General features: G+C 39.8%; 1 long non-coding RNA gene across 1 annotated transcript; it reads right to left on the reverse strand.

Moving 5' to 3' along the window:
- Positions 1 to 263: 263 nt before the first annotated feature.
- On the reverse strand, positions 264 to 24,237 carry LOC116554376. The gene is made up of 3 exons (XR_004270194.1): positions 24,210 to 24,237; positions 19,127 to 19,130; positions 264 to 409 (listed from the first exon to the last, which is right to left on the reverse strand). It is a non-coding gene; the product is annotated as an uncharacterized LOC116554376 (long non-coding RNA).
- Positions 24,238 to 25,431: the final 1,194 nt, after the last annotated feature.

Here is a 25,431-nt window from a genome sequence, read left to right on the forward strand (position 1 = left end):
GTGTATATATGCCACATTTTCCCTGTCCAGTCTATCATCGACGGGCATTTGGGTTGGTTCCAGGTCTTTGCTATTGTAAACAGTGCTGCAATGAACATTCGTGTGCATGTGTCCTTATAGTAGAATGTTTTATAATTCTTTGGATATATACCTAGTACATTGAGATACCATCTCACGCCAGTTAGAATGGCGATCATTAAAAAATCTGGAGACAACAGATGCTGGAGAGGATGTGGAGAAATAGGAACACTTTTACACTGTTGGTGGGAGTGTAAATTAGTTCAACCATTGTGGAAGACAGTGTGGCAATTCCTCAAGGACCTAGAAATAGAAATTCCATTTGACCCAGCAATCCCATTACTGGGTATATATCCAAAGTATTATAAAACGTTCTACTATAAGAAAACTTCTTAAGGTGATAAGGAATTTCATATCCTGAGACTATGCTCCTTCAACATAGTCTCAGGATACAAAACCAATGTGCAAAAATCACAAGAATTCCTATACACCAATAATAGACAAGCAGAGAGCCAAATCGTGAGTGAATTCCCATTCATAACTGCTACAAAGAAAATAAAATATCTAGAAATACAACTTATAAGGGATGTAAAGGACCTCTTCAAGGAGAACTACAAACCACTGCTCAAGGAAATAAGAGAGGACACAAACACTGGAGAAACATTCCATGCTCATGGATAGGAAGAATCAATATCTTGAAATGGCCATACTGTCCAAAGTAATTTATAGATTCAAGCTATTCCCATCAAACTATCATTGACTTTCTTCACAGAATTAGAAAAAACTACTTTAAATTTCATATGGAACCAAAAAAGGGCCTGCATAGCCAAGACAATCCTAAGTAAAAGATCAAAGCTGGAGGCATCATGCTACCTGACTTCAAACTCTGCTACAAGTCTACAGTAACCAAAACAGCATGGTAATGGCACCAAAACAGATATATAGACTAATGGAACAGAACAGCAGCCTCAGAAATAACACCACACATGTACAACCATCTGATTTTTGACAGACCTGACAAAAACAAGCAATGGGAAAGGATTCCCTATTTAATAAATGGTGTTGGGAAAATTGGCTCACCATATGCAGAAAACTAAAACTGGACCCCTTCCTTACACCTCATACAAAAATTAACTCAAAGTGGATTAAAGATTTAAATGTAAGACCTAAAACCATAAAAACCCTAGAAGCGAACCTAGGCAATACCATTCAGGACATAGGCATGGGCAAAGACTTCATGACTAAAACACCGAAAGCAATGGCAACAAAAGCCAAAATTGACAAATGGGATATAATTAAATTAAGAGCTTCTGCACAGCAAAAGAAACTATCATGAGAGTGAACAGGCAACCTACAGAATGGGAGAAAATTTTTGTAATCTACATATTGGACAAAGGTCTCATAATCAGAATGTACAAGGAACTTAAACAAATTTACATGGAAAAAAAAACCCAACCCCATCAAAAAGTGGGCAAAAGATATGAACAGACACTTCTCAAAGGAAGACATTTATATGGCCAACAAACGTGTGAAAAAAAGCTTATTATCAGCGGTCATTATGGCCAGCAAACGTGTGAAAGAAAGCTTGTGATCAGCAGTCACTAGAGAAACGCAAATTGAAACCACAAGATCTCATCTCATGTCAGTTAGAACGTCTGGAAACAACAGATGCTTGTGAGAATGCAGAGAAATAGAAATGCTTTTACACTGTTAGCGGGAGTGCAAATTAGTTCAACCACTGTGGAAGACAGTGTGGTGATTCCTCAAGGATATAGAACTTGAAATACCATTTGACCCAGCAATCCTAATTTACTGGGTATATAGACACATGCACATGTATGTTTATTGCAGCACTATTTACAATAGCAAAGACTTGGAACCAACCCAAATGCCTATCAATGTTAAACTGGATAAAGAAATTGTGGCACATATACACCATGGGATACTATGCAGCCATAAAAATATATGAGTTCATGTTCTTTGCAGGGACATGGATGAAGCTGGAAATGACAATTCTCAGCAAGCTAACACAGAAACAGAAAACCAAACACCTCATGTTCTCACTCATAAGTGGGAGTTGAACAATGAGAACACACAGACACAGGGAGTAGAACATCACACACCAGGGCCTGTCAGAGGGTGGGCAGAAATGGGAGGGAGAGCATTAGGACAAATACTTAATGCATACGAGGCTTAAAAACCAGATGATGGGTTGATAGGTGCAGCAAACCTCCATGACACATGTATACCTGTGTAGCAAACATACATGTTCATCACATGTATTCCAGAACTTAAAGTAAAAAAAAGAAAGAAAAACATATAATTAATGTTTTCAAATTATCTTATAGTTTACAAAATGTTTCTATGTACTATTTTAGTTTCCATTGCAAAGTTTTTACTTATAATAAAATAAAAATAAAACAAAAATATTCTTGATAATTCAGATTATTCAGTTTTCTAGGTGAAATATAAAAAGATCAATTTTTACATTTGTTTAAAAAATATGAAAGTTCAACTTCAAGTGAAAACATTCTGAGTTTATAAAAATATGGAGGATGCTTTGTCAATTTTTCATACTTCCAGCTTTGCTTCAAAAAGAAGGGCTTTTACAAACAAATAAGTGGAGACCACAGGTTCCTTATCTTTTTGTCCTGATCAAAGGTGGCTGCCCTTAGCTTTACCTGATCCCATGAGCGGTGGTCAGGATTGGGTGTGGATTCTGTGTTTGAAAGATGAGAAACTGTAACCTCCACTGATTTTCCAGAGCTACACTTTTCTTTTGCAGCAAAACCCCATCTTCAGGAGTGTATCACTGAGCTGTCCAATGTGAAAAAGGGATAAAATAAATGGAGCATCTCTGACTTAAACAGGATCTATAGCTATCTGCAGAAAGCTGGAGAGGCACCTGCTGGATTGGAAGCTCTCAATGACATGCTCTCCCAAAAAAGAGCCAATGGGAATAAAATAATAATGACAACAATGGTGACATTCAAGTGTTCCCACTGTGCCAGGCTCTGTTTTGCACATTTTAGAAACAACTTGATGAGGACATCCACTCACTTTATGACTATGTGTTCATCTCCATAATTTCCACTATTGCAGACTTTGTGGTCCTCTTCAACAGACTCCCCGTCTACCAGCTTTGCCTGGTGCTTTAACTGAGTGAATATTTATAGAATAAGGAAATTGAAATAAAGAGCTGGTTTACAATGGACCAAGAGATAAATAGAGGAAGAGGGTAGTTGAGGACCAAGGATGCCTCATGGTAGAGACAATTTGGGCCATGGCAAAGGGCTGTGCCATCCATAGGGTTCTCAAGTAGGGGCAGAGACAATTGCATATCAGGTGAGTGGCAGCATATATTAGTGAGTAGGATAAACTTTCAAAACTGATTGTTGGTGTCCTTGGGCTGGTAGTTCTCTGCAGGGTATAGACACTGAGTTTTGACTACCCACGTTCAATATCTGCTTATAAGAGTGGAAGCAAGAAGGCGTGTCTTCTTTATGAGGGTTGGGGTGAGAATTCAGTCCGGGGAGAAACCAGAAAGCCATGGAATCTCAGAAACTCCTTAGTGATAATCAGGCTTTTGGTACTGGCATAGCACAGTGACTGCCAACCATGTGGCTGTGGTAGAACTTCCCTGGATAGTGAAACCTATCAGGACGGAAGTTTTAATGTCTCCAGGAGCCCAGTCTGATGCAACTGTAGTGGGAGCAAACTTTACTACCATCTCAGCTGAGGGGAATATAGCAAGAAGTTTCTGTGTTTTCCTCAAACACAGATGCTGAAGATTCTGTTCTTCCGTACCTCTGTAGCCTGTGGGGAGGGGTCCACTGCAGCCCTCAGCACCTTCCCCAAAGCCCTGTCACTTCACAGGGCAACAGGAGAACCGTGCTCTGATAAATGCCTATAGATCATTGATTAAACATCCTTTTAGGGGGCTCACACTTCAGACTACTGCTCTACAAGGCTGAGCTCAGGAAGGGGTATGGGGAAGGCTCATCAAGGCTATCCATCAAGAACATACGCCCAGACTCTTAACACAAGAAGCCTGGCAGATGTATGATATTAAGAAAAGTGTAGAAAGAAAGGGGTGGCTTTAGTGATCTGTCAATTTCAAAATATAAGAAATGAACCTGTTAGAGGCTTCATTAGTCTCAACTGTCTATGTATTCCCAGGGCTACAGGCAGACCTGTGTTAGGATTCTCTTAGTTGCAAGGGACAGCAAGCAAAATACCTTAAGCAAAGTGAGGAACTTCCTGGTTTAAGTGACTGTCAAATCCTGGAGTAGAAAACAGTACAGCTGGATTTAGGACTTCATGGCATGATCTTCAAAATAACGTGATTGGTCAGTTCTCCAGAGCCATGTGATCACTGTGGTGAAGGAAGTGAAGGCATCAGGTGGATGGAAAAGCACAGGACCACAATACACCTCACAATCTTAGTTCCTTGCTCCTTTTCTTCCAGTAGGACCCAGAATATGCTCTAATGCACAACAGCTGGTCCTTGTGTCTAGAATCATGGCAGGAATTCCTTAAAGAAGTTTCGTAGTGAGACACACGGATAGAACCTGTTAACAGATCTTCCCCTTCTCTATAGGAAATACATATTTTGGGGTTTTCAGTTTGTATAATTTCACTTCACTCCAGCATTATAGGGAATCTACTGGCCATGCCAACTGTGAAACAAACTCTGAGTCTGAGGTTTGTGGGCATGAAATTTACTGAGGAAAGTGGAGGAACAGGATTGGGCATAGGGAGAAGTGGAACTTTGGTACAGTTACAGCAAAGGCCAAGCTATGGGGAGCTCTGGAGCTGAGGTGGATGTTACAAACCCAGGATGCCTGTTGGTTTTGTTTCTTCAAACATATCCACTTTCCCTTTTTCCTTCTCTGTCATTTAGGACACAGCATGAAAGCCCTTGCCAGGAGCCGTGGTAAGACCCTTGAACTTTCTAACCCACATAACTGGGTGCTAAATAAACCTCTTTTTTTTTTTTTTTAAATAAATTACTTAGCCTCACGTATTCCATTATAGCAACGCTGAACAGACTAAGACAATCAGTCAACTATCTTCAGGGCCAGACTCAAATGGAATTAAGTCTGGCCCTGCAAACAATTAGATGGAGACATACTGGAGCGTATGACCCCGGTGTACTTTAAGCTTTTATTTATTTATTTGTTTGGGGATCTTGGCAAGTTTTCAGAGTTTAAAAGTTTAAGCTTTTAAGGGTAGAAAAGTTGTTATTCATTAGGAACACACTGTTATTTTTGATTTGCTACTTGGAAGGCAGTGAGATACAGTTTTCTTGTTTCCACTTGACATTTTCCCACCATGGTAGCTCTTACTCCACAGGTCAAGGACCTGTGGGTGTTTTGCAAGTCATCAAGTATGGTGAATCCCATTATTCAGGAGGGAATGGGGAATAACTCTTTTGTATTGTGGACCCTGTAGATCTGCTGTGAGTCAGCCTTCGGTTGTGATGCTCTATTACGTCACTCCCAAAACTCCTGCTTCAAAAGGGCAGCATGATGGCTCTTTGAGTCCCTGAATATTTATGCCATCCTGAACTCTGAGCCCAGCAGTCCTAAAAATGTTTCCAGCGCATGTTTATGCAAGTAAATGGCATAGTTCTCTTTGGAAAGGTCTGGAGGAATCATTTAAATATGGAATGACTCTGGTGTTTCAGAGGTCTTCCTTCCAGGGATAAAACTTCTTCATCCAGTGGTTTTGGGTTCTGAGAGCCAGCTCTGGTGGGAAATTAAATAAGGAATCATGATTTTTTTTATCAGGGAATCTGCCCTCTGTCCTCAAATTGTTGATTATCCGACCTGATGTTTTGGATTGTATATAGTAGTACTCTTGCTGGTGGCCCATCTATTTTGCCCAAAGTGTTGCTGTGTTTTGTTAGCCATTGCCGTAGGTTTCTTTGGGTTGGTTCCCGGGGAAAGAGAGTCTGAGGCAGAAATGTACATGCAGGAAGTTCTTTTTGGGGAGTATTCTTAGAACCAACATTTGTAAGCATATAAGGAGCACAGGATTGGGCAAAGGTAGAAGTTGAACAGTGATGCAGCTTGTGGTGTTGAAAATAAATATATGCACTTATAGTTTAATAATCCTGTCTTTAAAAATTACAGCTAAATTCTTTTTTTATTTGAGAAATAAAAATTTGTTTTTCCCAGAAATTGAATCTTTCTCAAAATGAAATTCCAAGTGACAGAGGCGTTTTACAATATAAACTTCAATGTAAAAGGGTAATCCGAAGTAGATAGTGGGAGGAGGGGGGACAATATGGGCCTAAAACAAAGATATTTCTGCCAAACTACCAGGGTATTAATACCCTAAATTATTGTGGCAACTTCCACTGGTGCCTCCCAAAACTAAAATCTCTGATAAATTCATTGGCTTCAGATTGGAAACATGCTCATTTTTTAAAAATCAGTTTAAGATTTTTCATAATTTTGTAAATACACCCTTACTCTAAGATCAATACCTGCATACAAATGGGTTAAAACTTAAGAAGCACAGCATTTCTCAAACTGTTTCATGGAGTTATAAACTATGCATATGCTATTAATATGAGTTAATAATATGGGTTATTAAAAGTTACTACTAGAAAGATGTCAGGGAATTTGATAGAAAGTGTTGGAAATGTTAGACTTGATAAATGTATTTCTTTACAATGGAATTTTTAAAGCTTTTTTTAAATGTAAAATCTACTTATTTGTATTGCTGATTTCCTTTTTTTATTGTACTTTAGGTTCTGGGGTACATGTGCAGATCATGCAGGATTATTGCATAGGTACATACATGGCAATGTGGTTTGCTTCCTCCACCTCCCCATCACCTATATCTGGTATTTCTCCCCATGTTATCCCTCTTCAACCTCCCCCCGACCACTATCCTTCCTCTACCCCCCCAACAGACCCCGGTGTGTGATGCGCTCCTCCCTGTGTCCATGTGTTCTCATTGTTCACCACCCTCCTATGAGTGAGAGCATGTGGTGTTTGATTTTCTGTTCTTGTGTCCATTTGCTGAGAATCATGGTTTCCAGATTCACCCATGTCCTTACAAAGGACATGAAGTCATTGTTTTTTTTTTATGGCTGCATAGTATTCCATGGTGTATATGTGGCACATTTTCCTTGTCCAGTCTGTCATCGATGGGCATTTGGGTTGGTTCTGCGTCTTTGCTATTGTAAACAGTGCTGTAGTGAACATACGTGTGCATGTGTCTTTATAATAGAACTATTTATAATCCTTTGGGTATATATCCAGTAATGGGATTGTTGGGTCAAATGGAATTTCTATTTCTAGGTCCTTGAGGAAGCACCATACCATCTTCCACAATGGCTGAACTAATTTACACTCCTACCAACAGTGTAAAAGTGTTCTTATTTCTCCACATCCTCTGCAGCATCTGTTGTCTCCAGATTTTTTAATGATCGCCATTCTAACTGGTGTAAGATGGTATCTCAATGTGGTTTTGATTTGCATTTCTCTAATGACCAGTGAGGATGAGCATTTTTTCATATGTTTGTTGGCCTCATATATGTCTTCTTTTGAAAAGTGTCTGTTCATATCCTTTGCCCACTTTTGAATGGATTTGTTTGTTTTTTTTCTTGTAAATCTGTTTTAGTTCTTTGTAGATTCTGGAATTAGCCCTTTGTCAGATGGGTAGATTGCAAAAATTTTTTCCCATTTTGTTGGTTGCCAGTTCACTCTAGAGCTTAATTCTTTTCTACCTGAGTATGGGCTGGACTTGCTGACTCACTTCTAAGTAACTGAACAAAGCAGAAGTGATGGTGTGTGGCTTTGCAGACAGCCATAAGAAAGCATGGTGGCTCAGTCTCTTGGATTATTTACTCCTAGGCAGGCAAAATGCCATGCCATGAGGACATTCCCTGAAAGGAGGCCTTTAACAATGAACTGAGGTCTTCTTCCAACAGTAGCCAGAGAGTGAGCCATCTTGAGGCAAATCCTCCAGCACAAGTCAGTTCTTTAGACAAATTCAAACGCTGCTGACACCTTGACTGCAACTGATCATAAAAGACCTTGAGCTAGAGGCATCTGTAATATTGGTATTGCTTTATGATTCTAGACCCTCAGAAACTGTGTGAGGTAAGTGTTTGTTATATAAGTGGCTAGATATTGGGGTGATTTGTTTTGCAGCAGTAGTTAATTCACACATCTTTTGATACTAGGAGCAGAGTGCTATCCCAATAATATCTATACATGTGAATGTGGCTTTGGAAGTGGGCAGTGGCCTGAAACTAGAAAGATTTTGATGAGAAAGTTATATAAAGCTCAAACAGTCTTGACAATATTTTTAGAAGCATTATGCGATTTTTAGGCGGTTGTGAGTGAGACTTAAAGCAATGTGAAAAACATGGAAACTGGAGGAAATAACTTCTTGTTATGAATGGCAGATGTTTAGCAATATTCTTCCATATGGTATGTGGAAAGCAGAAAACATGCCTAATGAACTGGGTGTTGTTGATAAGGATATTTCTGGGTAAAGTGCTAAAAATACAGCCTGGTTTCATATTGCTGCTTAGAGTAAAATGCAAGCAAAGAGAGAAAAGAAGAAAATGTTAAACATGAATAAGCTGAGAGTTGAATGTTAAAAAAAATCCATTGTTAAATGGAACGGGAGGTCATCATGCTACATGAAATAAGCTGCAGCAAGACAAGCATCCATGTTCCAACTTATCTGTGAGATCTAAAAATCAAAACAACTGAACTCATGGAGACAGAGAGCAGAAGGATGGTTACCAGAGGCTGGGAAATGTAGTGGGAGGACCAGGGTTGAGGGAGGTGGAGATAGTTAATGAGTCCAGAAAATGGAATGAATGAGTAAGACCTAGGATTTGGTAGCCCAACAGAGTGATTATAGTCAATAATAATTTAATAGTACATTATAAAAGAACTAAAATATATAATAGTAGTACATTACATATTATTTTACATAAATAATATAAAATAACTAAAAATTACTATATTAACTAAAATATCAATATAAAATAATGATTTGATATTAATATTTAGTTAAATAATATAAAATAACTAAAATATTAAATACTAATACTGAGGCACTTTAATATTTTTGTTATTTTATATTATTCACATAAAATAATATATAATATATAATTAGTTATAAAATAACTAATATTTAAAATAATACATAATTAGTTATAAAATAACAAATATTTTATATTATTTATATAAAATAATATGTAAATAATTGAATTGGTTGTAACACATATGATAAATGCATGAGGGGATAGATACCTCATTCTCCATGATGTAATTATGACACATTTCATGCCTGTATCAAAATATCTTATGTGCCCCATAAATATATACACCTACTAGGTACTCATACAAATAAAAAACGAAAACGTTTGTTAAAATATCAAAGCTCTCTTACATGATGCCTCAGATTATTACTCAGTTCAAAAGGCTCTCTAAATATTTTAATGACTCACAGATCCTTTCAATAAAAACATCACTTTTAAGAAGCTTAAAGGCATTGTTTCTTGATAGAAGCATAATAAAAAGATGGGTTTACTCGGGGAGATTTTTAGATATCTTTTATTTAATAAGCGGACCCTCTAATAAGTTTCACAGGAGACCCAGAAAATTTTTAATAGAATTGTATCAGGAGAAACACTGCCAGCTTGGACAGAAATGAACAGAGACAGTAGAAAATGAAAATAGACCATTGGACCGTCAAACATTACTGATAAGAATCAGGCTGTGAAAACTATATGTCTTCAGCTATATGTCAATTTTAAAGAAAATGAAAAGATGGTGGCTTGCAAGATGGCTGAATAGGAACAGCTCCGGTCTGCAGCTCCCAGTGAGATCAATGCAGAAGGCACTTCTGCATTTCCAACTGGGGTCCCTCATTCATCTCACTGGGACTGGTTAGACAGTGGGTAAAGCCCACAGAGGGTGAGCCAAAGCAGGATGGGGTGTCACCTCACCCAGGAAGCACAAGGGGTCAGAGAATTCCCTCCCTAGCCAAGGGAAGCCTTGAGGGGCTGTGCCGTGAGGAGTGATGCTTCCCGGTCCAGATACTATGCTTTTCCCATGGTCTTTGCAACCCACAGACCAGGAGGTTCCCTCGGGTGCCTATGCCACCAGGGCTCTGGGTTTCAGGCACAAAACTGAATGGCTGTTTGGACAGACACCAAAATAGCTGCAGGCCTTTTTTTTTTCATACCCCATTGGCACCTAGAACACCAGCGAGACAGAACTGTTCACTTCCCTGGAAAGGGGGCTGAAGCAAGGGAGCTGAGTGGTCTGGTTTAGCGGATTTCACCCTGACAGAGCCCAGGAAGCTATGATCCACTGGCTTGAAATTCTTGCTGCCAGCACAGCAGTCTGAAGTTGACCCGGGGTGCTCAAGCTTGGTGGGGAGAGGGGCGTCCACCATTATTGAGGCTTGAGTAGAGACGGTTTTCCCCTCACAGTGTAAACATAGCTGCCAGGAGGTTCAAACTCAGCAGAGACCACCCAAGACTGCCTCTGTCTGGGTAGCCCAGGCAGTCTGGATATCTCTAAATTTCTCTTCTCTAGGCCAGGCATCTCTGAAAAAAAGGCATCAGCCACAGTCAGGGGCTTATAGATAAAACTCCCATCTCCCTGAGACAGAGCACCTGGGAGAAAGGGCAGCTGTGAGTGCAACTTCAGCAGACTTAAATGTCCCTGCCTGCTGGCTCTGTGCAGTGGATCACCCAGCATGGCATTTGAGCTCTGCTAAGGTTCAGACTGCCTCCTCAAGTGGGTCCCTGACCCCCGTGTCTACTGACTAGGAGACACATCCCAGCAGGAGCCAACAGACACCTCATACAGGAGAGCTCTGGCTGGCATCTGGTAGGTGCCCCTCTGGGATAAAGTTTCCAGGGGAAGAAACAGGCAACAATCTTTGCTATTCTGCAGCCCCTGCTGGTGATAACCAGGCAAACAGGGTCTGGAGTGGACCTCCAGCAAACTCCAGTAGACCTGCAGCAGAGGGGCCTGACTGTTAGAAAGAAAATGGACAAACAGAAAGGAATAGCTTCGTCAACAAAAAGCACATCCACTTGGAAACCCCATCCAAAGGTCACCAACATCAAAGACCAAAAATAGATAAAGCCATCAAGATGGGGAGAACTCAGTCCAAAAGGCTGAAAATTCCAAAAACCAGAATGCCAGAATTGCTATGAAGAGAATAAAATGCTTAGGAATACAACTTACAAGGGATGTGAAGAACCTCGTCAAGAACTACAAACCTGCTCAAGGAAATAAGAGAGGACATAAACAAATGGAAAACATTTCATGCTCATGGATAGGAAGAATCAATATCGTGAAAATGGCCATACTGCCCAAAGTAATTTATAGATTCAGTGCTATCCCTAGCAAGCTACCATTGACTTTCTTCAGAGAATTAGAAAAAACTACTTTAAATTTCATATGGAACCAAAAAAGAGCCTGCATAGCCAAGACAATCCTAAGCAAAAGAACAAAGCTGGAGGCATCACGCTACCTGACTTCAAACTATACTACAAGGCTACAGTAACCAAAACAGCATGGTAATGGTACCAAAACAGATATATAAACTAATGGAACAGAACAGCAGCCTCAGAAATAACACCACACATGTACAACCATCTGATCTTTGACAGACCTGACAAAAACAAGCAATGGGGAAAGGATTCCCTATTTAATAAATGGTGTTGGGAAAACTGGCTAGCCATACACAGAACACTGAAACTGGACCTCTTCCTTACACCTTATGCAAAAATTAACTCAAGATGGATTAAAGACTTAAATGTAAGACCTAAATCCATAAAAACCTTAGAAGAAAACCCAGGCAATACCATTCAGGACATAGGCATGGGCAAAGACTTCATGACTAAAACACCAAAAGCAACGGCAACGAAAGCCAAAATTGACAAATGGGATCCAATCAAACTAAAGAGCTTCTGCACAGAAAAGAAACTATCATGAGAGTGAACAGGCAACCTACAGAATGGGAGAAAATGTTTGCAATCTACCCATCTGACAAAGGTCTAATATCCATTATCTGCAAAGAACTGAAACACATTTACAAGAAAAAAAAACCAAACAACCCATCAAAAAGTGGGTAAAGGATATGAACAGACACTTCTCAAAAGATGACATTAAAAAATATTTTGTACACGTTTATTTTGTCTCTCATTCCTAACAAAATGTTATTTCATTTACTTGAAGAGGATTTCCTATCTGTCCATACAGTGCTCTTGTTAGAATCTAAACTTCTGAAACAGCAACCAGATCATTTCATGTTATTCTTGCCATTGTTTAAATTAATTTTTGCCAACAATATTCCTGATATTAGGCAAGCTAATTTGGAAGCAGTTATTTCTTTTCACCATAATGTATTCCTAAAAAAGGTGTCATAGGCAATGACATAAAGTGTATCTTATTTTCTCTAAAGCCTCCTTCCCAAATTGAAAAGGCATGCATGAGGCATCAAATCAGTTTCTGATATGACAAATTACAAATCACAAAAGCAAAGATATAACAACAAATGCTTAATCATTTGGTATTATAAAGTTATGTTTCAACTTATATCTGATGGGCATCCATTTAACAATCTTTTTGAGAGAGGAGAGTTATCCAAATCATTCCATAAATGCCCTTTCCCTTCTAAGGTGGCAAATACCCAAAGGGTTAGAAACGAAATGTCCCATGCTTCTTTCTGGCTAACATATAGAGTGGTAAATTAAATAATGTTGCATATTGTACAAATATCTGCTCACACTTTGGAATTGATTTAACTGCCTACACCACTTAAACATAAAGGTTTGCATATAAAACTTGCTTAATAGATGTATAAAAGAAGACATTTATGCAGGCAACAAACATATGAAAAAAAGCTTATTATAACTTGTCATTAGAGAAGCGCAAATCAAAACCACAATGAGATACCATCTCACACCAGTTAGGATGGCAATCATTAAAAAGTTAGGGAACAACAGATGCTAGAGAGGATGTGGAGAAAAAGAAACACTTTTAGACTGTTGTTGGGAATGTAAATCAGTTCAACCATTGTGGAAGACAGTGTGGTGATTCCTCAATCACCACACTGATTCCTCAAGGATCTAGAAATAGAAATACCATTTGACCCAGCAATCCAACTACTGGGTATATACCCAAAGAATTATAAATCATTCTGCTATAAAGACATATACACATGTATGTTCATTGCAGCACTGTTTACAATAGCAAAGACTTGGAACCAACCCAAATGCCCATCAATTATAGACTGAATAAAGAAAATGTGACACATATACATCATGGAATAGTATGCAGCCATTAAAAAAGGTGAGTTCATGTCCTTTGCTGCAAACCATCATTCTCTGTAAACTAACACAAGAACAGAAAACCAAACACAGCATGTTCTCACTTACAAATGGGAGTTGAACAATGAGAACACATGGACACAGGTAGGGGAGCATCACACACCAGGGCTTGTTGGTGGGTGGGGGGCTAGGGGAAGAATAGCATTAGGAGAAATACCTAATGTAGATGATGGACTGATGGGTGCAGCAAACCACCATGGCACATGCATACCTATGTAAGAAACCTGCACATTCTTCACATGTATCCCAGAACTTAAACTACATATATTAAAAAAAAGAATGCAGCAGCCTGAGTGGGCCCAGAGAACACGGTGCAGTGCTTTTACTCTACCTGGGTGTGTGTTTGCCATTGCTGACAATCAACTCCCGTGGGTAACAATTGAACACACTATTCACTAACTAACACCCCCAGAAAACATCTGTTTTTCTTCTTTCTTTGAAAGAAGAAAGATTTTTGAAAATGGAAATCACTAAAATGATCGTGTGCATTGTGCATGCGTTGGTGGGTGGGAAGTAGGAGAGCAGGAGAAAAAAGAAAGGAACAATGCAAAACACTCTGTTACAGTCTGTCATAGGTTTTGCAATCCAGCTTGATGAAATCACTGATATTGGAAGCTGCACAACACTTTTAGTTTATGTCAGATATGCGTGGCAAAATGACTTTATGGAGAATTTAAAAAAACATTTTTAAAATTTAACCTCACACCTAAGTGGATTAGATATTTTTACAGAATTAGAAAGGCACATGGTTAGCCAATATAAATTTAACTGGAATACTGTAAAGGAATTACAAGTGATGGCACAGCACCATAACTGGAAAACATAGCAGAATAATTAAAAAATGGCCGGAATTTGCTAATAATTGTACTGTGTGGAATCATTGTTTTATACATAGTAAAGGTTTAACATCCAGAGAAATTCCACAAAATCTCATGGAAGTATTGACGACTGCAGTGAAAGTTGTTAATTTTATTAAAGGAAGCTCACTGAATAGCTGGCTTCTTGAAACATTTTGTTCAGAGATTAGAACTAATCATACCCACTTACTGTATCATACCAAAGTTTGTTGATTGTCTTAAGGGAAAATACTAAGCATGGTTTATTAGCTCAGGAATGAGACTCACTTTTTTCTCATTGAAAAAAAATCTCATTTGGCAAATATTTTTGAAGATGATATTTGGGTAACAAAATTGGCATTTTTAACTGACTTTTTAAATTGCATTTTAGGTTTTGGGGTACATGTGAAGAACATGCAAAATTGTTGCATAGGTACACACGTGGCAGTGTGAGTTGCTGCCTTCCTCCCCATCACCTATATCTGGCATTTCTCCCCATGCTATCTCTCCCTAACTCCCCGCCCCCGCACTGTCCCTCCCCTATTTTCCCCCAACAGACCCCAGTGTGTAGTGCTCCCCTCCCTCTGTCCATGTGTTCTCATTGTTCAACACTCGCCTATGAGTGAGAACATGCGGTGTTTGATTTTCTGCTCTTGTGTCAGTTTGCTGAGAATGATGGTTTCCAGGTTCATCCATGTCCCTACAGAGGACACGAACTCATTGTTTTTGATGGCTGCATAGTATTCCATGGTGTATATGTGCCACATTTTCCCTGTCCAGTCTATCATCGATGGGCATTTGGGTTGGTTCCAGGTCTTTGCTATTGTAAACAGTGCTGCAATGAACATTCGTGTGCACGTGTCCTTAAAGCATTCTTAATGAGCTGAGTTTAAAACTACAGGGGAGAAACAGTGACATATTCCAACATGTTGAACTTATCCAGGGATTTCGAAAAACATTATTGTTATCTTAAGCAAGACAGGAGAATATTATTAATGAAGACATTTTGAAAGAAGTAAAATTAGAGATATTGTTGCATCTCACTTCTCTATCTCAAACTTTTAACCATTTCTTTCCAGAAGAAAAATTTGAAACATTAAGGGAAAACAGTTGGGTAAAAGATCCATTTGCTTTTTGAAACCCTGAATCAATAATTGAGCTACTTGGTGCCTGAAGAAGAGAATGAATTACTGCAGCTTAGTTCTTCATGTACATTAAAGAATGATTATGACATCTTAAGTTTATTAGCATTTTGGATTAAGGTAAAAGAAGACTTTCCATTGTTGAGAAAGAGTGTCCTGCCATTACGGCCATTCACAACTACTAGTTTGTGTGAATTAGGGTTTTCTACCTTCACCCAGTTAAAAACAAAGGAAAGAAAGGGACTAAAAGGTGCAGCAACCATGCGGGTAGCATTATCTTCCTGTGTTCCAGACTGGAATGAACTTATGAACAGACAAGCAAACCCATCACAATAAATAAAATCTTACCTAAAAAAAAAGAAGATGTACAAATGACTAATAGGTATATGAAAATCTGCTCAACACCACCTATTATAAGGGAAGTGCAAATCACTTGAATGGGAGATAACAATTGCAAAGTGCTCACCTGAAGGGGACTAATATGTATTCTATACAAGAATAACAATTCAACTGTAGAAAACCAAACAATCCCACTAAAAATGGACAAAAGTTTTCAAAAGAAGACATACAAATGACCAATAGTATATGAAAAACACTAATTATCAGGGATTGTAAATCAAAACCACAATGAGATATCTCACCACAGAATATTTATCATTAAAAAGACAGACACACACATAAACACACACACACACACACACACACACACACACACACATACACAGATGCTGGTGAGGATTCAGAGAAAAAGGTACTCTTAGACACAGTGGGAATGTAAATTAGTGCAGCCATATAGAAAACAGTATAAACATTTCTCAGAAAAAATAAAAATAAAACTACCACATGAGGCAGCAATCCCTCTACAGGTTATCTATTCAAAAGAAAAGAAATTATTGTTTCAAAGCGATACCTGACTCACAGGTTCATCACAGCATTATTCCCAATAGCACAGATATGGAATCAATCTAAGTGTTCATCAATGGCTGATTGGACAAGAAAAATGGTGTGTGTGTGTGTGTGTGTGTGTGTGTGTTTATATGATCCAGCATTTGTTTTCTGGATACACACCCACATGTACTCACACCCACACACATACCCACACATATATATACACATACACTATTCAGCCATTAAAAATAATGGAATCCTTTTCCAGCAACACAAATGGAACTGGGTGTCATTATGATAAGTGACACAAGATGGCCACACAATGATACATACTACATGTGGGATACATACTCATATGTGGGAGGTAAAAACTTGATCTCATGGACATCAAGAATAAGATAGATATCAGGAACTGGGAAGAGAAGGTGAAGAGAGGTTGTTTATGGATATAAACATGCAGTTACATTGAAGAAATAATCCTAATGTTTGATAGAATCCTAATGTTTGACTAAGGTGATCATATGCAGCAATACTATTACGTATATTGCAAAGTAACTGGAAGAGAAGACTGGAAATGATAACAGTACTCAAAAATGAGAAACATGCATACATGCATGGTGATGGATATCCCAGATTACCCTGGCTTGGTTATTACTCATTCCCTGCGTGTAACAAATACTCATATGTACTCCATAAACATGTAAAATATTAGGTGTCAATAAAAAACAAAGAACTCTGTGGGGAGTTGGGGAGAAATAGCAAGGGGAGAGATGCCAGATGTAGGTGATGGGGAGGAAGGCAGCAAATCACACTGCCACGTGTCTATGCAACAATCTTGCATGTTCTTTGCATGTACCCCCAAACCTAAAATGCAATAAAATAAATAAATGGAAAAAAAACCCCAAAGAACTCTGAAGTGTTGATTTGACAAATAATAAATCTTATTTGTCAGTGAAAAGATTAAACTCCCATGAAAAAAATTGTCTTCTGCAAACAAGATAATTTGACTTCTTCATTTCCAATTTGGATGTCCTTTCTTTGTTTCTCTTGCCTAATTGCTCTGGCTGGGACTTTCAATATTATGTTGACTAAAAATAGTAAAAGTGGGCATCCTTGTTTTGTTCAGGATCTTAGAACCAAGGGTTTCCACTAGCTGGCTGTGCTGATTAAGCTATGCTCCTCTAACTATCTGGGCCTCCCTCAGTTTCCTACTACCTTAATGAGGTTAGAGGATCCTACTGTCACACATGAGCACCCCTTCTGAGGCCAAGCAGTGCCAAGCTGTGACCACAGTTGAGGGGAACTGTAGCTTTTATAGGGTAACTTTCCAGTCCACTGCTGAGACCAATGTTGGTGGGCAGTCAAGCCTTTTTGCCAAGACACTATTGTGATTCCTCCTGGAGGCTTTGGCAGGTAGTTTTGGTTCCAGGGTGAAGGCCATACAAGGCTGTACCTAAGCCCTTTTGGAGTGAGGCTCTTTCAGACTTTCAATGGCAGAGCATGATTGGCAGGCCTGCCACCTGGGTGTGGGTCTGCACTCTCAAAATGACCTGCTAAAGTCTTTGGATCCACTGGGGTTTCACAAACATCTACCTCAATCCCCAGCTCCTGCAGAGGTTTTTCTCTGTTGGTGGGTACAGAATTCTTGTTCTGGGGAATACAAGTGGACGACTTCCTATTCTGTCATCATGCTGGCAGCACACTTCTGAGTTTGATGTTTTTAGATTCCACAAATAAGTTAGAACTTGTGGTATTTGTGTTTCTTTAGCTGCACTTATTTTATGTACTGTTCTTTGTAAAGACTGGATTCAGGGGGATCCAAGATGGCCGTTTAGGAACAGCTCAGGATTGCAGCTCCCAGTGAAAGCGCAGAGGGTGAGTGGATGCCACATTTTTATTGCCCATAGACTAGGAAATTCCCAGGCGGAGGAGCTCCACGGGTTGCCAGCGCAGCTGTTTTGGCCAGTGCGGCTGTGTGGGCCGGCGCCGCTGCTTTGTCCTGCACGGCTGCTTTGTCAGCACCCCGGGGCAGCAGTTCTCCATACAAAATACACTGTTCCGGGTGCCCTTTTTGCTGGCGATTGGAGCCACAGGAAGTCACCCATTCATCTGTTTAAAAAGGGGACTGAACAGGGAACCAAGACAGCAGATTCCAGGGCAAAACAAGCCCCATGAATCTCAGTGCCACTGTTTAAGCCAGTGCAATGAGTCGCCTCACAGGAAAACACACAGATCCCGGCGCCTCTTCAACAGGCCACTGGAACACCAACTTAAAAAAAAAAAGGCTCTGAGGCAGGGAGCCAGGTGATCAGCCTTGGCTGGTCCCACCCCACAAAAGAACAGAAATCAGAAACTCTCTGGATTGAGAGTTTCACAGCAAGCCCAGGTGAATCTGGGATGGTCCAGCTCTCTGGGGGAGGGGGCGTACGCCATTACCGAGGCACTCCAACACTACGGAGGTAGCCAGCCAATGCTGAGGAAGCCCACCGTTGCTGAGGCAACCTGCCATTGCTAAGGCAACCCGCTGCTGCCAAGGCAACACGCCATTACAGAGAGACTCCGCCAATACAGAGGTGGGCCACCATTGCCGAGGCAGTTCTAACTACACCCATATAAACAGGACTGCAGGGAAGTTCACTCGGCAGCTGGGTGGAGCCCACAGCAGCTCAGCAAAGCCTCTACAGGCAGACAGTGACTAGGCTGCCTCCTTGCTAGACAGGGCAGCTCTGAAGGGGAAAAAAAAGAAGGCAGCAGCATAACAGAAACTCATAAATAAAGCCCTAAATCCCTGGGACAGAGCATCTGGGAACAAAAAGCAGTTTATGAGTTCTGCTGCAGCAGACCTAAACGTACCTGCCCAGCAGCTCTGAATGAACAATGGAGCTCACAGCTCAGCATTTGAGCTCCTATAAAGAACAGACTGTCTCCTCAAACAGCTCCCTGACCCCTGTATATCGAAAGAGCCACCTTAAAAAGGAGAGATCAGACTGACACTTGGAGGGTATCCTTCTGGGACAAAAATAGCAGAAGAAGAAAACTGGTAACAACCCTTACTGTTCAGCAGCTGCTGCAGGTGATCCCCAGGCAAGCAGGGCCTGGAGTGGACCTCAGCAGACCTACAGTAGAGGGGCCAGACTGTTAGAAGGAAAACTAAGAAACAGAAATAACCTCATCATCAACAAACAGAACGTCCACTCAGAGACCCAATCTGAAAGCCAGCAACTAGAAAGATGACAGGTGGATAAATCCATGAAGATGGGAAGAAACCAGCGCAAAAGGGATGAAAACACCTGAAACAAGAACATCTCTTCTCCTACAATGGATCACAACTCCTCACCAGCAAGGGAACAAGGTTGGATGGAGAACGAGTGTGATGAAATGACAGAACCAGACTTCAGAAGGTGCGTAGTAAGAAACTTCTTTGAACTAAAAGAACATGTTCTAACCCAATGCAAAGAAACTAAGAACGTTGAAAAAAGATTTGATGAAATGCTAACAAGAATGGACAAAACATAAAGGAAAATAAGTGAATTGATGAAGCTGAAAAACACAACATGAGAACTTCGCGAAGCATGCACAAGTATCAACAGCCGAATTGGCCAAGCAGAAGAAAGGATATCAGAGGTCGAAGATCAACTCAATGAAATAAAACGGGAAGGCAAGAATAGAGAAAAAAGCGTAAAAAGGAATGAACAAAGTCTCCAAGAAATGTGGGACTATGTGAAAAGACCTAATCTACGTTTGATAGGCATACCTGAATGCGACGAAGAGAATGAATCCAAGCTGGAAAATACTCCTGAGGATATTATCTAGGAAAACTTCTCCAACCTATCTAGGCAGGCCAATATGCAAGTCCAGGAAATACAGAGAACACCACAAAGATATTCGTCAAGAAGAGCAACCCCAAGGCACATAATCGTCAGATTCACCAGGGTTGAAATGAAGGAGAAAATACTAAGGGCAGACAGAGAAAGGTCGGGTTACCCACAAAGGGAAGCCCATCAGACTCACAGCAGATCTATCAGCAGAAACCCTACAAGCCAGAAGAGAGTGGGGGCCAATATTCAATATCCTTAAAGAAAAGAACTTTCAACCCAGAATCTCCTATCCAGCCAAACTAAGCTTCATAAGTGAAGGAAAAATAAAATCCTTTGTGAACATGCAAGTACTCAGAGATTTTGTCACCACCAGGCCAGCTTTACAAGAGCTCCTGAAAGAGGCTCTACACATATAAAGGAACAACCAGTACCAGCCACTCCAAAAACATGCCAAATGGTAAAGAGAATCAGCACAATGAAGAAGCTGCATCAACTAATGGGCAAAACAGCCAGCTAGCACCAAAATGGCAGTATCAAATTCACACATAACAATATTAACCCTAAATGTAAATGGACTAAATGCCCCAATCAAAAGACACAGACTGGCAAATTGGATAAAAAGCCAAAACCCATCGGTGTGCTGTATCCACGAAACCAAACTCACATGCAAGGATACATAAAGGCTCAAAATAAAGGGATGGAGGAAGATTTACCAAGCAAATGGAGAGCAAAAAAAAGCAGTAGTTGCAATTTTCATCTCTGATAAAATAGACTTTAAAGCAACAAAGATCAAAAGAGACAAAGAAGGACATTACATAATCGTAAAAGGATGAATGCAACAAGAAGAGCTAACGATCCTAAATATATACGCACCCAATACAGGAGCACCCAGATACATAAGGCAGGTTCTTAATGACTTACAAAGAGACTTAGACTCCCACACAATTATAGTGGGAGACTTTAACACCCCGTTGTCAATATTAGACAGATCAACCAGACAGAAAGTTAACATGGATATCCAGGACTTGAACTCAGACCTGGACCAAGCACACCTAATAGACATTTACAGAACTCTCCACCCCAAATCCACAGAATATACATTCTTCTTAGCACCACATCACACCTACTCTAAAAGTGACCACATAATTGGGAGTAAATCACTCCTCAGCAAATGCAAAAGAACGGAAATTATAACAAACAGTCTCTCAGACCACAGTGCAATCAAGTTAGAACTCAGAATTCAAAAACTAACCCAGAACCACACAGCTTCATGGAAACTGAACAACTCGCTCTTGAATGTTGACTGGATAAACAATGAAATGAAGACAGAAATAAACTGTTCTTCGAAACCAACTAGAATGAAGACACAACATACCAGAATCTCTGGGACACATTTAAAGCAGTCTCCAGAGGAAAATATATAGCAATAAGTGCCCACATGAGAAGCAAGGAGAGATCAAAAATTGACACCCTATCATCAAAATTGAAAGAGCTAGAGGAGCAAGTCACAAAAACTCAAAACCTAGCAGAAGACAAGAAATAACTAAGATCAGAGCAGAACTGAAGGAGATAGAGACACAAAAAACCCTTCAAAAAATCAATAAATCCAGGAGCTTGTTTTTTGAAAAGATCAACAAAAGAGACAGACCACTAGCCAGATTAATAAAAAAGAAAAGAGAGAATAACCAAATTGATGCAATAAAAAACGATAAAGGGGATATCACCACAGATTCTACAGAAATTCAAACCATCATCAGAGATTATTACAAACAACTCTATGCACATAAACTAGTAAACCTGGAAGAAATGGATAAATTCCTGGACACTTGCCTCCTCCCAAGCCAAAACCAGGAAGAAGCCAAAACTCTGAACAGACCCATAACAAGGTCTGAAGTTGAGGCAGCAATTAAGAGCTTACCACCCAAAAAAAGCCCAGGTCCAGATGGATTCGCAGCCGAATTCTACCAGACATACAAAGAGGAGCTGGTGCCATTCCTTCTGAAACTATTCCAAACAATACAAAAAGAGGGAATTCTTCCCAAATCATTTTATGAGACCAACATCATCCTGATTCCAAAAACCCAGCAGAGACTCAACAAGAAAAGAAAACTTCGGGCCAATATCCATGATGAACATAGATGCAAAAATCTTGAATAAAATACTGGCAAGCCGATTGCAACAGCACGTCAAAAAGCTTATCCACCATGATCAAGTAGGCTTCATCCCAGGGATGCAAGGCTTGTTCAACATATGCAAGTCTATAAACGTAATTCACCACATAAACAGAACCAATGACAAAAACCACATGATTATCTCAATTGATGCAGAGAAGGCCTTTGACAAACTTCAACAGCCGTTTATGCTAAAAACCCTCAATAAGCTAGGTATTGATGGAACGTATCTCAAAATAATAAAAGCTATTTACGACAAACCCACAGCCAATATCATACTGAATGGGCAAAAACTGGAAGCATTCCCCTTGAAATGTGGCACTAGACAGGGATGCCCTCTCTCACCACTCCTATTCAATATAGTGCTAGAAGTTCTAGCCAGAGCGATCAGGCAAGAAAAAGAAATAAAGGGTATTGAAATAGGAAAGGAGGAAGTCAAATTGTCTTGATTTGCAGATGACATGATTGTATATCTAGAAGACCCCATTGTCTCAGCCCAAAATCTCCTGAAACTGATAAGCAACTTCAGCAAAGTCTCAGGATACAAAATCAATGTGCCAAAATCACATGCATTCCTATACACCAATAACAGACTTAAAGAGAGCCAAATCAAGAATGAACCGCCATTCACGATTGCCACAAAGAGAATAAAATACCTAGGAATACAACTAACAAGGAATGTAAAGGACCTCTTCAAGGAGAACTACACCACTGCTCAACGAAATAAGAGAGGACACCAACAGATGAAGAAACATTCCATGTTCATGGTTAGGAAAAATCAATATCATGAAAATGGCCATACTGCCCAAAGTAATTTACAGATTCAATGCTATCCCCATCAAACTACCAATGACCTTCTTCACAGTACTGGAAAAAACCACCTTAAAGTTCATATGGAACCAAAAGAGAGCCCGCATAGCCAAGTCAATTCTAAGCAAAAAGAACAAAGAGGGAGGCATCACACTACCGGACTTCAAACTATACTATAAGGCTACAGAAATCAAAACAGCATGGTACTGGTACCAGAACAGAGATATAGACCAATGGAACAGAACAGAGGTCTCGGAGGCAACACAGCATATCTACAACCATCTGATCCCTGACAAACCAGACAAAAACAAGCAATGGGGAAAGGATTCCCTGTTTAATAAATGGTGTTGGGAAAACTGGCTAGCCATGTGCAGAAAGCAGAAACTGGACCTCTTCCTGACACCTTACACTAAAATTAACTCCAGATGGATTAAAGACTTAAACATAAGACCTAACACCATAAAACCCTAGAAGAAAATCTAGGCAAAACCATTCAGGACATAGGTGTAGGCAAGGACTTCATGACCAAAACACCAAAAGCAATGACAACAAAAGCCAAAATAGACAAATGGGACCTAATCAAACTCCACAGCTTCTGCATAGCAAAGGAAACTTTTCATTAGAGTGAATCGGCGACCAACAGAATGGGAAAAAATTTTTGCAGTTTACCCATCTGACAAAGGGCCGATATCCAGAATTTACAAAGAACTAAAACAGATTTACAAGAAAAAAACAAACAAGCCCATTCAAAAGTGGGCAAAGGATATGAACAGATACTTTACAAAAGAAGACATACATGAGGCCAACAAGCATATGAAAAAATGCTCATCATCACTGGCCATCAGAGACATGCAAATCAAAACTACATTGAGATACAATCTCACACAAGTTAGAATGGTGATCATTAAAAAATCCGGAGACAACAGATGCTGGAGAAGATGTGGAGAAATAGGAATACTTTTACACTGTTGGTGGGAGTGTAAATTAGTTCAACCATTGTGGAAGACAGTGTGGCAATTCCTCAAGGACCTAGAAATAGAAATTACATTTGACCCAGCAATCCCATTACTGGATATATTACTGGGTATGTATCCAAAGAATTATAAATCATTCTGCTATAAGGACATGTGCACACAAATGTTCATTGCAGCACTGTTTACAATAGCAAAGACCTGGAACCAACCCAAATGCCCATCGATGATAGACTGGACAGGGAAAATGGGGCACATATACACCATGGAATATTATGTAGCCATCAAAAACGATGAGTTTGTGTCCTTTGTAGGGACATGGATGAGCCTGGAAACTATCATTCTCAGCAAACTGACAGAAGAGCAGAGGATCAAACACTGCATGTTCTCACTCATAGGCGGGTGTTGAACAATGAGAACACATGGACACAGGGAGGGGAGCACCACACACTGGGGTCAGTTGGGGGGCCATAGGGGAGGGATGGTGGGGGGTGGGGAGTTGGGGAGAGAGAGCAAGGGGAGAGATGCCAGATGTACGTGATGGGGAGGAAGGCAGTAAATCACACTGCCACGTGTGTACCTATGCAACAATCTTGCAACATGCACTCCATGTTCCCCAAAACCTAAAATGCACATGTACCCCAAAACCTAAAATGCAATAAAATAAAAAAATAAATAAATGGAAAAATAAAAGACTGGATTCAGTCTTAATACCATGGTATTATATCCAGCAAATTATTAGTATCATGATTTATAGCACATGACTTTGAGAAAAATACCTATGGCTACATGACTCAGGAGGATTTGGATAACGGGCATGTCCATGTCCAAGAAGCAGCTCCTTTCCCACAATTAGGAGAGAGAATTAGCATAATTTCCAGCATTTCCTTACCTATTTCAAATGCATTCATTAGTTCTCTGATTTATTTCTTTTTATAAAATTCAATTCCAGAAACACTAGAAAACAAAGAGTGAGCTACAGATGTTCACTGATAGTCCTATTTCAAAATGATAATCGCTGCAAAAATATTAACTAGGTCTTGGAAGAATGGTTCTGTTACTTCAAGTCAAAGGGAAAGGAAACCCATTCACTCATCTCACCACAGTAGATTTTTCTATTGTTGTGCTCACTATACTTCTCCAGTAAAAATATTTTCTGTTGGGCCACAGCTACTGTTCTGTAGCTTTAAAGACTCATGAAGATCTGTGGGACGGTCTCTTCCATGAAACGTCACGTTTTATGAACTGACTACTCTCTTTTGGGGTGATGCATAGTAATAGACGCCATCTAGTCTTCCTCAAATTGGGCTATGAAACATTTCATTAGGCACAAGAATAAGACTGGATAAACTCATGGTATCCATTATGGACGATTTTCTGAAAT

This window comes from Sapajus apella, unplaced genomic scaffold (genome assembly GCF_009761245.1).
Source record: "Sapajus apella isolate SASKATOON/1434 unplaced genomic scaffold, GSC_monkey_1.0 scaffold14, whole genome shotgun sequence".
Lineage (NCBI taxonomy): Eukaryota > Metazoa > Chordata > Mammalia > Primates > Cebidae > Sapajus > Sapajus apella.